The sequence below is a fragment of the Triticum urartu genome, chromosome 3 (genome assembly GCF_003073215.2).
Source record: "Triticum urartu cultivar G1812 chromosome 3, Tu2.1, whole genome shotgun sequence".
In the NCBI taxonomy this organism is placed as follows: domain Eukaryota; kingdom Viridiplantae; phylum Streptophyta; class Magnoliopsida; order Poales; family Poaceae; genus Triticum; species Triticum urartu.
This window is the reverse complement of record NC_053024.1, coordinates 241,247,601-241,253,331: the sequence shown is the minus strand read 5'-3', so window position 1 is coordinate 241,253,331 and position 5,731 is coordinate 241,247,601.

Sequence of the window (5,731 nt, the reverse complement as noted above, 5' to 3'; positions counted from 1 at the left end):
TGAGGGAGCCACACGTGAGGGGGAGTGTTGACGTATAATGTGCTTCCTAGTCTCTTCTATCAGATCGGTCTTTTGGTTGCATTGACTAGAGCATGCACTTCTACAGTTTCCCTATTTGACATTAAGAATTTTTTTCTTCCCTATCTAATACTAAATCTAAATTGTATGCCCTTTATAACACTCTCGTCCGTTTTTGTGTCTAACGCTGTTAAATTGCACGTAAAAAGCTGCCTTTGCCCCTTCTGTAATACTTGACAAGTCACTAGCTCCCCGAATACATCCCCCGATGGTCCACAAGTCGCTGCGGCGTGAGTGGGAGCAGACTTGCCGTATGCGCTAGCTCGCTCGGTAGGCGCTTGGGTGTAGCGGCGTGCCGGGTCCCGAGGGCAACTACGGCGACGAGGAGGGGATGCGGCTACGGCTACGCATGAAGCTCGTGTGGCGGCGGCTCACGCATGCGGTGTGGCGGCAATGCGCGGATCTCGTGCGGCTCGCAGCCTAGCGCGCAAAGGGCGGGTGGCGGCCGGCAGAGCTGTGGCACGACAGTTACGCGACGTCTGGGAGCTGCGCGTTTGGCAGCCGGGACGGCGCACGGGGGCAGCAGGGTCACCCACGTTGTGCCCTATACCGGCCGGCTGGTCTACACGGCGACCAACGGGGCCATGGCACGACACGGTGGCAGCAACGCATGCTGTTTAGCCATTACCGTTCGTCGGAGGAGAATCTATCTCCTATCCAAGGAATAGCGAGGGCTTCCTCGATGAACATAATGCTGGGCGGCGCCATCAGTCTGAATATCTTCAGAAGATAATTCTACACACACTTAATTTGTTACATCAAAGTACTCCCCTGTTTCAAAATAGATAACCTAACTTTGTACTAACTAGTACTCCATTCATTCCACAATGTAGTGCCTATAGATTTTTTTGAAGTCAAACTTGCCAACTTTGACCAAGTTTATAGAAAAAACTGTTTACATCTATAATACCAAACATGTACATTCTGAAAAATATAACTCATGATGTATTCAATGATGTGCATTTCGTATTCTAGATATACCTACACTTTCTCTATAAATATGGTCAAAGTTTGTATTCTTTGACTTCTGTAAAAAATCTATAGGCACTACATTATGGAACGGAGGGAGTACAAAGTTAGTATAAAGTTAGGTCATCTATCAAAGCTAGTATAAAGTTGGGTCATCTATTTTGAATCGAAGGAAATATATCTTTGCATCCGCTTGATATTACTACTTATCTTGCGTCCAGGAACAGAAATGGATATAGAATATAGGCGTCGTTTTACTGAGTCGAGAAGGCAATATGTTTTGGCATCAATTACAGGTTTTTGATGCTTCTGAATATATAGTTTTTGCCTTTACCAGAGCCTGGTTGGTATGTCCCTTTGTGTGCGTGTGTCACGGGAACTGGTGTTGCATGCTAGTCAGCTACGTAGCCGCCGGAACGGCTGCAGGGTTAGGTGAGCTGGTCATGTTTTTTTTGTTCTTTAATATTACTAAAATTTTGATCACATACCACATGAGGGATGTTAGTGTCTTTGTATGTGCAATTTAACAAAGTTAGATGGAAAAATGGATAAAAGTGTTATAAAGACATAAATTTTAGACTCAATGTTAGATAGGGAATTTTTATTTATAGTATCAAATATTTTCTTCATCCGGAAATACTTGTCATCAAAATGGATAAAAAGAGATGTATCTATATATATTTTAGACTCAAAGATAGAAAATTTTAGTTGTAAATACATCCTCTTTTATCCATTTTGATGATAAGTATTTTTGAACGGAGGAAGTAGTAAACTACTCACTACTCTCTCTGTCCCATAATAGTCCCATAATATAAGATTGTTTTTCACACCATATTAATATAGAAAACGCTTTTATATTATGGGACGGAGGAAATAAAATTTAAAACAGTCTTAAATAAAGAGTTCTCTCATGCACTTACGAACCACTAGGCATCAGACTCTGATGCCTTGCGTCAATCAGACTAGCTGCTTGCCATTAGATTAGGCTAGTCATAGTGGGAGTAACTTAGCTAGTAACATAGCACACTTTAAGAAAATTTTACTTATGTGGCAAAGAGTTAATGGGAAGTGGTAACATAATATGTTACTGTAACATAGCGCTTCTAAAGACAATATGAGTCTACATGCTAATAAATGAAGCCATCTATGACACTAGTACTGTATTACTTTGCACTATGAAGATGGTAACTTAGACTAGTGTCATGTGCATGACACTAGCATAAGTTACTCCCCACTATGACCAGCCTTAGTGATATCTGATGCGTCTGATGCATGAATAGAATAATGTGGGCCTAGGTAGTTACTGTGCATGCATGGGCCATTAATTGTTGGCCTAGGTAGTACGTGGGTTCGGTGCTTCGTTTTTTTTCTGCCACAAATAATTGGTTGGAGAGTTTATTTGAAAATTTGGATGCAGAATTATTTGGAATCTAACCGTCTTCTTTTAACGCCACAAGCGTTGCTTCCATCGTGATTGGAATTTGTTTCGGTCCAATATTTTGAATTTAACAGGTTTCTTCAACATGGCAAAACAAATGTTTTCATAGATACGAGAATTCTCTTCAAACACGACTGGAATTTGCTTCAGTTTGACAGAACCTTTTGCCTTATATAATGGTATATTTTGTTTTCAAACATCACAATATTGTTTCCGCCAATAAACACATATAGAAATACAAATGTGCACCCTTTGCTTCCATCATAGGAAAATCAAGCATCCAACCCAACAACCCATGCTTCATAAACCATAGTCATTTTTCTCCAAGCAACCAAGTGGTGCGTATGGCTAGTTTGCTTCCAAGCTGATGACCATAACCCTTAGCATTGAGATGCTCGACAGCATGCTGCATGCTAGGCCCACCATCGACCGTCGTGTTATTCTCACCATCAGCAAAGTATGTTTTTCCGCTTCCATCAACCTTGTAGAAATTTAGAAGGGTGAACTGTTTGATGTGTATACAAAGATGATTCTTAATACAACACATAGCATGGAAATGTCACAAACCAAACAAAATGTAGAAGCACAGATGTGAAAGATACGAAGCAAACTATACACATTGAAGAAGCATAGCTATATATGTGGCATATGAAACAAATTGTACACCGTGAAGAAAAGTGTGATTCATACGAATCATGAAAATTTGGATGCAACTTATTCATACAATCTCAACATAATATCTACATAGTGGAAGTGCATATATTTATTCTAAATGGGAATACAAAAGATTTATATGTAGTCATTCAAATTAAGTTCAGAAAGGAGTGGCTGTTTTGTGCATAATATGTGTGAAACTTAGGAAGCATGGGTTAGTTTTAAATTAAGTAAATACATGACGGCTGCAAACATACGCATGCAAAGAAGCAAAACTAAACTCATTGTAGAAGCACAAGTTTCAAATGTATGAAGCAAACTCGACTCAGTGAAGAAGCACTAGCATGAGAAATATGAAGCAAGCTGATACGTATTTCCCATACAAAAATATGATACGTATGAAACATATAAAGTTGTAAGCATGGTATGAATGAGGAGAATCACAACCTAGATCAGATGGGGGCTCATTCTTACAACCTGCCGCATGTAGTACCTTCAACTCGCACGGAACCTAGACAACAAAGATGCGAAAAGGTGTCGCGATTTAATGACTGAATACAGAATGAACGAGACAAAATCATGTCCACAATCATGAAAAAACCAAGATATTGAATAGATATAGGTCAAACAAATTACAGAACACAATGATGGCCAAAACCAACCAACAGTAGCAATGAAGGGATTTTGTACTGTATTAGGAGGAGATAACTCAAACCCTAGGTCAGCTGAGGATGGATTGGGCGAAACCTTCAGTAATCCACTCGTCGTGGCTTCCTTCCCGAATAGAAACGACGTACCGACGAGGTCGACCGCATGCCACAACTGCAAATGGAGTAGGGTCCGATCTTGGTGGAGACAAGCATGACGGCTCTACGTTTGCGAGGTCGTGGACGAGCAGTTTGTAGGCCAGTCCTCGCGTGGCCGCCGAACGGGATGATGCACCGACGATGCGGAGAGGAGGGCCGGGCGGCGAACAGGGACGACGATGACGGCGCTAACGAAGGACGGCCAGACGGGTGCGCGAGGGATGGAATCAGGTGAGATGAGTTGTGTCGTGAATTCAGGGTAATTAATTGGGCGATGCTAGGCGCCGGTGCGCCGGCCGAACGTTTCGGCCGGTCGCACCCTAGCCGTCAGATCAGCCCGTCCCAAGCCGTTGGATCCTTATCCAACCAGGCCATCTTCTCTCTCGCGAGCGTGTAACGAGTGTCGTCTTTCTCTCGCGAACCCCATCTCGCCGGCCGCCCACGTTCCCCCTCGTCGTCGCCCCTCCCTCGCCTGCCCTCCTCGTCCTTGGTCGCCGTCCTCGCCGGCCGTCTTTCCCGGCCGCCCTGGTCGCCGGTAGTCCTCGGCGGCCGTCCTCTTCATCGGCTTCGCCCCCATGCAAAATAGCCCATTCCTGCGGTTGTAGCTTCCATGGCCACCGTTGCAGCTCCGGTGGCGACGACCGGATCTCACCGGCGTGCTCACCGGTGTGCTCGCCGGCGCTCATCCCCCTCTTGCGAACAAAAAAGATCGAGCGCCCAGGGAGATGCCCAGTGCTGCAACCTACGACGAAAAAAGCTACAACTAGCGATAGGAAAAGCTTCAACCGGCTACGAAAAAAGCTTCAACCAGTATACGACTAGAGCTATGGATGACCAAGAAAAGTTACAACCGGTGACAGAGAAAAGCTTCATCAGACTATAAAAAAAGCTTCATCAGACTATAAAAAAAGTTTCACCGTGGAAACAAAAGCCATGGACGAAAAGTTACAACCGGTGAAAAAAAGCTTCATCTAGCGATGAAAAAAGCTTCATCCGACTATAAAAAATGTTTCAACCATGGAAACGAAGCCATGGACGAAAAACAAAAAGTTGCAACCGACAATTATAAAAGTTACAACCGCATTGAAAAAAGCTTCAAACTCCTTATCTCAGCTGCGACCCCGCGATGACGATGACGCCGTTTTGCTGCAACCGTAGTAGATTTTTGCTACCACCGGCTATTGAATTTGCTACAACCAATTTCAGCAAAAAATCGCCGTGGGGTGTAGTCTGCCATGGTTGGTTGCAGCTCCGGCGTGGCCGGGTCCGGCGAGGTAGGCAGAGCTCCGATGCATGCGAGGTAGGCGTCGCCATGGTAGCACCCCATTGCCCCGGTTGCAGCATCTCCTGTGGTCACCGCCCCTCGGTCGCCGGCGAGATGAGATGGTCACCGTGCAGATCCATGGCAGCTTCGAGCGGGGAGGGGAGGCGTGGTGCTGCGACCGGGGGGCGGGGGAGGGGGAAGGGATGGGGAAGGGGTGGGGAGGAGGGGGCAGAAGAAGAGGGCGGCGCGCGCCCCGGCGAGCTGCACGAGATGTGGGGGAGCTGCGATGAAGGAGATGCGAGGAAGAGGGAGACCGGCTCAATGTTCCGCCGGTGCCCCGGCTCCAAATGTTTCCCTAATTAATTTGGGAAGGAGCGATTAGGGGAGTAGTAGTTTGGAAAGTTGGCCCAGGAATTTTAGTGTGTCTCTCAGCCGTGAGATCCAACTGGGATCGACGGCACACGGCTGGTCTAACGAATGCTTCCGATCAGACGTCTGGAGGCAAAAATGCTACACTTACGT